General features: G+C 35.9%; 1 pseudogene; it reads left to right on the top strand.

Annotated features, from left to right (window-relative positions):
- The first annotated feature begins 393 nt into the window (after positions 1 to 393).
- LOC111902724 (uncharacterized protein At2g29880-like) lies at positions 394 to 1,510 on the top strand (annotated as a pseudogene).
- The last annotated feature ends 8,130 nt before the right edge of the window (positions 1,511 to 9,640 follow it).

Genomic DNA, 9,640 nt, shown 5'->3' with positions numbered 1-9,640 from the left:
TAGACATATGGATATTGATGAGCAAGTGGCCATATATCTTCACATTATTGCACATAATGTGAAGAATCGGGTCATGATAGGTCGTTTCTAGCGTTCTGGTGAAACAATTAGCAAAATTGTTACACGAGTTTGCAATGCGGTGATAAGGTTGCATCCATGTTTGCTTAAGAAACCCGAACCTATTACAGAAAACTCTACAGATCAAAGATGGAAGTGGTTCAAGGTATAAGCACTATTTATAAAATTTTCAATAAGTACACAAATTGCTTGATATGACATATGACCATTTCATTTTATATATCATATAGAACTGTCTAGGAGCTTTAGATGGAACACACATAAAGTGCTTAGTGCCACTTAAAGACCAACCTAAATACAGGACAAGAAAAAAAGATATTGCCACAAATGTTTTAGGGGTGTGTTCACAAGATATGCAATTTATCTATGTTTTACCGGGATGGGAGGGCTCAGCTGAGGATGGTAAAGTGCTTCGAGATGCCCTACTTAGGCCACATGGATTGAAGGTCCCGAGACCGGACATGTACAATAATTGGTATTGTAGATATGTATTAGTTATTAATTATTAGTTATACTAACTATATTACATATATAGGTTATTATTTGGTAGGTGTGATGGAAAAAAGCAGAAATTATCGCAACTGGACAATAACTGAAGATGCGAAGCTCGTGGAAGCATTGGTAAATATGGTGAACATGGGAGGATTTAAAGCCGATAATGGTTTTAAATTTGGATATTTACAGCATCTAGAAAACGCATTGAAGGAAAAAATTCCTAACTCTGGCATATTGGATAAACCCCACATTGAGTAAGGATCAAAACCATGAAAAAGGATTGGCAGGTTGTTTATGATATGGTGAATGGTACCAACACAAGTGGTTTTGGTTATGATACCTCCACTCATTCTGTAACAGTTGAACCAACGGTTTGGGATTCTTACATACAGGTACAATATTAAAACTTTTATATATATTGTTACTTCTTAATTACTTATATTATATTTTTATATGCTAACCTTTTATGATACAAAATAGGTTCATAAAGAGGCAGGAAAATGGAGAAATAAGATATTTCCTCATTACAAGGATTTATGTATCATTTTTGGAAAGGATAGAGCTCAAGGGAATAAAGCCAAAGATTTTGCCCAAAAGGAAGAAGATGCAAATAATGAAGAACAATCTGAACAAATAGAAGATGGTTTTGAAGAACAAACCACAGAAAATGAAGAATCTCCAAACATAGGCTCAAAGAAGAGAAAAAGAGTTGAAGCCCTTATAAAGGGAATAACTATTGCAGCTAATGTCCTTGGAGAAAAACTTGAAAAAGCAGCTAATAGTATGGATCAAGCAATACTAGGAGAAACTGAAGTACAAAAAAAAAGCTTCAATGGTGATTCCTGAAATTTCAAAAATGCAATCATTGAGTGCCTTGGATAGGTTCAAAGCAAGTACGAAAATAATGCGTGATCCGAAAACCGTTTTAAGTTTTTGGAATTTGGAAGAGTGATATGATTATGAACTAGGTATTTAGACATTATTTTACATAGTGTGTGGTTAACCTTTTTTTATTCCTTTTTTTTTTTTTTTAATTTTAGGTTGAAATAACGAATGACATTTGTTGCTTTATATTAATATATATAATCGTTTTTTTATCAATTTTAAAAAATGTTTTTATGATATTGTGTTCGACGAAATACATGTTAGTTATTTTTTTAATTTATATTTTATATAAGAGTTTAATAAAAAAATGTTGTAGTTATATAAAACTTTGTTATGAAAAAGTATAATTAAGTTACAAAAAATCAATAAAAGGGTATTTTTGTCATATTACAAAATTTATTTTCCAATTCCTTTGGTAAATCAACAAACCAAACAGAAAACAGATTACATTCCATGTCAACCAAACACATTTAAATTTCTAGTACATTCAAATTCCAATTCCTTTGACAAATTTCATTCCTTTTAAAAACATTATGCAAAACAAACGCCCCCTTAGTATAAATCTTTCTTTCATTTCAATCCTCTTTTTTTTAATAAATAAACTCAAGAGCAATGTTTTTTTTTACCAATCCTCTCATTTCTTTTCTTTTACCAATCCTTTCATTGCTCTCCAAAATGAAACTTTGGAGCAATGTGTAAGACTTGAATACTTATCAGCCTTTTGGCTGAGTGCATATTTTCAACATATCTTATACCACTAACTCATAAACATTAATGTGGACATCATATAAATTCTTTTATTTATTTTTAAAAGTTATTATTATCATCATTAACATATTCCACTCTCCACTTGTTATCACATACAGTAGACTCCATTTATAATCTCTTCATTTTTGTGTGTTTCTATATATGAATAAAATAAAATAGGTCCTGGAAGGGGCCTTTAGTACTACACTTTGTATGTGTATGTGTGTCTATTCATGTTGTCGATGTTGATGTATTTCACTAACGGAGGCATTGGAGAGAAATGGGTTTAACCCTCAACCACATGGGAGGCATGTTTATAATCGGAAGGTGGGTCGAATAATAATAATAATAATAATAATAATAATAATAATAATAAACCATAATGCTCATACATGTGGTATATTACATTTTATGGATATGGTACATAAGTTTAATTTATTGTTTTTATTATCTATGAAGAGATCGTTGTTCATATTTTTTAGTTAAATTATGTGTAACGTAACGACCAATAACAATGAAATTCAATTTCTAACAAATTTGTAGGTGATTTTTGCAAGTTTTTGTTTGTATTAAAAATATTTTTAAAATGTGTACTTTTGTTCTATAATTTATAATGTTGGTGCATTTTACGGTAAAACATAGGGCATTATTAAATTTTTTTCATGAGCACTGTAAATAGGGTTTAAATATGATTGCATAAAAGATTAAGGAATTAAAAATCCAACTCTATTGTACTTGCATGTAAAAGATACGAAATGGTCCGGTTGTTCGGTGTAACCTTATGTCCTAAGGTCCTAAAAATAAGATTTAAAATTTTCATTTTTAAATTAATAAAATCAATATCTCAAAAACATCATCATAAAAATCTAGATAAAACAAATGTATCAATATTGTGATACGTGCTAGAGGGGGATGTTACACTTAGGGTCAGTACGCGCAACGTACTAGCTGGGTATGCCCAACGTACTCCCCAGGTTCCTTAACAACTTTATTAAGCACTTAATCCGTTCAGCTAGTGCTTTATATTCTAGATCTGACTTCTTTAAGGTGACTTATCTTGTAAAGTTGGAAACTTTACGTATATGTAAGGCTTAATGGGACTCTAAAGCTCAAAATAACTTAACAAAGGGGTCTTAACACATGCATGAGTCCATAAACACATCCAAGTTTGCATTTGTATGGACAAGGGGACCCTAAAATGCCTAGATCTACAAGGTTAGGCTTTTAAAACGACCCTAACTCACAAGGACCAACCAAAAGGGGGTAAAATGGCCATAAACATGTACAAAAGAAGATCCATATAAGGAGTCGTCAATATAAGATCTTTATACCTCAAATGACTTGCAAAAGGAATGATGATTCTGGATCTCTAAGCTTCATATCAATCAATGAACCTTCAATCTTCTTCTATCCCTTCAAAATGAGTAATAAACACCAAATTTTCTTCTCAAGAGATCAAAGACACAAAATGATGGCTAAAGATCGAAATTTAGGGTTTAGGAGATATGGAGGCTGGTAAGAGGCCAAGCTCATATGACTTAATGTGCTTATATAGGGGTTAAACCCTAAAAATTAGGGTTTCAAGTTGGCAAGATTAAGCCCAACATAACCCCACGTACGCCTAGCGTATGTGGGCAATGCCCACGACCATCACCAGCTCGTACGTTAAGCGTACACTATGGTACGCCCCGTGTACTAGCCTCAAGGACCAAAATGTGATTGTTTAAATTACGAAGGGTTAAAAGGAAACATACCCATTTCAAGTGTTACAATTCTCCCCCACTTGAATCAGACTTCGTCCTCGATGTCTGCTGCTCCAAATGATTTTGGGTAGGTTCGGTTCCCAAGTCCACTCTGAACCTTTACGGTGCTTCCATTGCACCTTCACCAACCCCACAACCAAGGTTTTCGTCTTCCAGTCAAGAATTTCCACCGATATCTTGATATAATTCTGTCACACCCCGAAACCGAAGGCGGAAACGTTCCGGAGCGGAGGACGTCATGAATATCGCAACCAATGTACATAGTAAGCGTAGTAAACACAAAACATTACATTACATAGAATTATTACATTTGTTTGAAATCAAAGTGTTACAAGTGTTATACATATATATCATATGAACAAAAGTTAAGACGAGTCTGATAAGCGCTCCGTCTTCTCCAAAAGATCGCGGGTACCTGTCTAATCTGGACCTGAGAATACAAGCAGTTTAAAAATCTGCATAAAGCTGGTGAATTCATAAGAGGTTTGTTTTCTGAAAATGTACAAGTTTCCTTTGGTTTTCCGAAAAAGTTTGTTATCCAATAAAATCCCATATTTTCTTAATAGTATAGTTTAGTTATCCGTTTGTTATACGATCCGGTTATGTACAGTTTGTTATCCCAGGAAAAACCCTTATTTTCCTTAAAAGTAAAGTTTAGTTATCCATTAGTTACACGGTCTAGTTAAGAACAGTTCAGTTATCCCAGGAAAAACCCTTATTTTCCTAAAAGTTTGTGTTTGGTTATCGAATCCAAATGTAATGTACAAGTATCTACCATACTTAAATTGTTTGTGTGAAGTTTCCTGAAAGCCTGGTTATCCTTAGAATGTATGTTAGTTTTAATACATATATAAAACTATTGTGAGGAAAGTAAACTAATTCTTATTAGCTTACTAAATTCATTATTACCAACAAGTAAATCTCCGTAATCTAAATTGTGAGTTCCATAACCATACGATAGACTAAAAATGGCAATAAGTAGTCCATTATCCATTTATGACTTTCGTCACCCTTGAACCTTTTGGTTCGGCTGTAGCTAGCAGCCAGGTGCGGGGTAGTCAGCCCCGTATAAATCTATACACTCAAGTCATGCTCTCCCTCCAGGAGATTCTGGTTACGGGGGCGGTCCTCCACTCGCGTATCTCTGTGGAGTGTTACAGAGGACGTGTCTCCAATTATTAAGATTAACGAATTTACAAGTAATAATGCAGAAAATTCTGTTTTAGATTCTAATTACAAAGGGCGGTCCTCCACTCGCGTATCTCTGTGGAGTGTTACAGAGGACAAATCAAAAGTACTAAACTAATGCCTTTAACAATAATAAAGTGGAAAATCATGTGAGAAACATATATTATAGCAATATATAATAAGATTTGAAAACTAACTCTGCAAGTCAAATAGTTGGTTAATACGGTTTTGATTGTTAAAAGCATGTGGAATATAAAACATTTCAAATGAAATAATAAGTTTGAGTATAAAATATCCTTGTACTTTTGCTTGTATTCCCCCTTGAAAACATTGAAAAACACGGAAAAGGTGTAGGGGTATGAACTCACCAGACGAGAATTGTGTCGGTTTGGATGCTAAACGTCAGTTCGGGGCTTGAACGCGTGCTAGGTTCCTATGTAATGTGAAAAGATACATATTTGTATATAATTAGGCTTTTAACTACTATTTAGTTGAGGATATACACTTCTAGTTGCGAAAACACTTCATTACAAGTGTTTGGAGTGACCTGGGTGGCATCTATGGATGTGTAGGGCTTAATTATGGAGTTTGCTCTTCAAGAGTAAACTCTTAGGGGAGTTTACGGCCTAATGACCATATCCCCATGAGTTTATGGCTGTAAAATCATGGGTGGAGTGTTCTTGGGTGCTAAATGGTCTTACAATGCACAAAGGAAAGTTCTAGGGTTGATTCCATGGCTTAGGAAGTGATCGGGACTTGAATTGACCTTGGAAAAGGAGTTTACGGTCTTTGAAGATGTTCTTGGGGAGTTTACTACCTTAAACACATGAGTTTACAACCGTAAACTCATGTTTGTCCATGATTCATGGGTTTTAGTGGTTGTAAGTTAAACATTCAAAGTTCTAGGTCCAATTCCAAGCCATTCAAGGTGTTAAGGGCACTTTAACACCCCTTGGAGGAGTTTATGGTCTAAGAAGGGGTGTTTACGGTCCAAGAATGTTCTTGGGATGTAAACTCAAGTGTGAATCATTTTTGTGTGTTTTGGTGCATCTCATGAAGGAATATAAGGTTCTATGCACTCATGGAAGCTCATAGAAGCTTTTGGAGGTGTTTAAGGGGAAATTTAACACCTTAAAAGGTGTTTATGGTCTATGAATGAGGTTTTACGGTCCAAGCATGTTCTTGGACTGTAAAATCAAGTTTACCCCCTAAATGGTATGATTTTGGTGCTCTAAGTCCATTCCTGCAAGTCCAAAGGTCATAACTAAGCACTAGAAGTGGTTTGGAAGGGTTTTGGGGCTTCAAAACCCTCTTTACGGGTGTTCACGGTTTTGGGAGGGTTCCCAAACCGTAAAAACTTGTTCATGGGTGTTTTGAGTGAATCAAACATGGATTTGCATACCAATCAAGTTAAACAACAAGCTAGGATAGATTGCTTACCAAATTGAAGCTTGAAAGGGGATTTTTGGGATCAAACTCGAGTTCTAGAGAGAGAGTAGTGAGAGAAAGTGTTTTAAGAGAGAGGAAAAGCTTCAAAATGATGTCAATAAATCCCTTATATAGGGGTTAAGTTTATGTCCTGGAGGAATTCTACCCGATACTGACGTTAAACGGTGCTTTTGGTCGTACCAGATTTAGTTGTTGTAACCCGACGTAGTCGAAACTAAAAATTTTCTAAATAATAGTTTGGGATGTTTTCATGAGTTTCTAATGTGTTTGGATACCAATTAAGTCATAATGGAAGTCTAAAAAATAATGACTTAATTTAAAAACTTAAACGGAAACAATTCGAAAAAGATGAATTTTATGGGCGGAAACGGGTTACGGCGATGGAGCAAACTTCGGGTTGTCACAAATTCAGGCGGTCATCCACCTGAATATCCTCCAACCACTACGGAATCATCCACTAAGCACTTCTATAGATGAGAGTCATGGAACGTGCTATGAATCTGACTGAGATCATATGGAAGATCCAAGCAATATGCAACCCGACCCATCTGATCCAAAACCCTAAAAGGAATGATATACCTGGGGCCCAACTTGCCCCGCTTCCTAAATCGTAGGACACCTTTCCAAGGTGACACCTTCAGTAGAACCATCACGTTTCTGGTCAAACTCATGTACGCCAAGCATACAAGCTGAGTACGTTGGGCGTACTCAGCTGTGTTGACCAAATTTGACATTTGACTTTGACCAGGATTTGACCAAGTTTGACATAAGGGTATTTTGAGTTATATTTGAGTTTGGTCACTATTTAATGAATAGGTGATGGTTAGATCTGATATTCGGAGCAAAGACCAATTTAACTACTTGTTCGGACTAAGGTGAGTGTACTCACTATACTTGTGGGTCGAAGGCACCAATGTCAACCCACTAGGATCTGTTATGCTAAGTTGTCTTTGTGACTCTTGCATGGTATGTTGGGCTTGGCCCACTGTATGACGGGCTATGCCCATTTGTATGTTGGGTTGGGCCCATGGATCAAGAAAGGCTAGGCCCAATGTATGTTATGTAGGATGCTAGTTGTCTCTGTGATTCTTGCATGGTATGTCGGGCTGGATCTATTATATACGGGATATGCCTATTATGGTAGGTTGGGCCCAATGTGAGGGCTAGGCCCAATGATATGTATGATATGTGGTATTTGGGGGAACTCACTAAGATTTGTGCTTACATTTTATGGTTATGGTTTCAGGTACTTCTGGTTCGAAAGGGAAGGGCCCGACTTGATCGCAATGCATCCACCCTTGTTTCCGCAACTTGATAATTTTAGGATTGTACTCTATTAACTATTTTTACTATGATATAATTTGAATTATTGAAAAGTGATAAATGGTGTTTATGGTTAAGTTAAAAATAAAATTGATAATTTTTGGTACATTACATTGCATTTGCAGCCTAAATTATCGTTATGCTGCCTTGCATTGGCTGCTTGGCAACCTAACCTACCATCAAGGCTGCTTGGTAGCTTGTGTTGCCATATGCCAACTTCAAACATTGTCTAGTTATCTAGGTGAAAGAGCTTATCATGTGCCTATAAGACAAAATCGTCCTAGGTTAAAGAGATCATCATGCGCCTGGAGTCTGCCGTATCAACATTCGCATCATCCGTGACATGGGTATTCCAAGACAGAAGACTAAGGAAATACCCAATAGCCACATAATCAAGCAACACAAATGAACTACACATCACAACTAAAGGCTCCTGAAAAACTACATGGTTTGTTTGATAAAGAACCACATCATATTCCCCATATACATGAAGATAGACCGATACTTATATATGGGGAAATATGCAACACCGACATTCATAGAGTATACTGTGACAGTGCGAGTTCGAGCGAAATCATGTACGAAAATTGCTTCTCACAACTACCGGAACAAATAACAAAAAGAATCTAACAACCAACATGGCATTTGACAAGCTTTGCAGGACTCTCAGTTTGGCCTAAAGGGATATTGTATGTCCCATTAACTTTAACAGATCAAGCAACACAAGCCAAAAATACATAGGCGATAGGCTTCACAATTGTAAAATCAACATCGTTGAAGAACCTAATATTTTGAAGAAGTGCAATGAGAAAGTTCGGAGCGATAATGTCAACGATTCATGGTATCGCTCGATTCCAAACAAAAAACGGATTTGGAATGAACTATAGTAAATTACCAGGGGAATCCATCACAATGGTGGAAAACGAGGCGAGGGCAAAAAAGTAGGATACAACACAAACAAATACCAGGTTAGAGGAAATCCTAATCAATAGCAAATATACAGACCAATGAATGGAAATAGGAGTCGGGTTACCACATCAATTAAAAAAGGGATTAACGACACTCTTAAAAGAAAATGTTTATATATTTGCATGGGAAGAAACAGACAAGAAAGGTGTGCTGAGAAAACTGGTGGAGTACAAACTAAATGAGAAAGCAGGGAGTAAGCCAATTCGATAGAAAAAAAGAGGAAAAATCAAAAGATAGGACTAAAGCAATAAGCGACGAGGTTGAAAAATTAGTAAAAGCATGGATACTATGAGAATCGCTTTTTCCATCGTGAGTAGCAAACCCGGTCTTGGACAAAAAAGGAAATGGACAATGGAGGATGTGCATAGACTTCACAGACTTAAACAAAGCTTGTCCAAAAGACTGCTACCCGCTACCATCAATTGATGAAAAAAATCAAATCCTTACATGGGCACAAATGGATGAGTTTTTTTGGATGCTTATAAAGTATATTATCAGATACACATGCATGCAGGGGATGAAGAAAAAACTTTTTTTCACATAGAGAGAGGGACATTTTGTTATATAAAAATGCCATTTGGATTAAGAAACGTAGGGACAACACACCAAGGGTTAGCGGACAAAGTTTTTGCACCACAGATCAGGAGAAATATTGAAGTCTACGTGGACGACATGGTTATCAAGAGTAGAAATGATAACTGCTTTCTGCAAGACATAACGAAACTTTTTCCAACTTAAGAACA

The sequence above is a fragment of the Lactuca sativa genome, chromosome 4, assembly GCF_002870075.4.
Source record: "Lactuca sativa cultivar Salinas chromosome 4, Lsat_Salinas_v11, whole genome shotgun sequence".
NCBI lineage: Eukaryota > Viridiplantae > Streptophyta > Magnoliopsida > Asterales > Asteraceae > Lactuca > Lactuca sativa.
The sequence above is the reverse complement of the archived record's forward strand: the minus strand, read 5'-3'. Positions and strand labels throughout refer to the sequence as shown.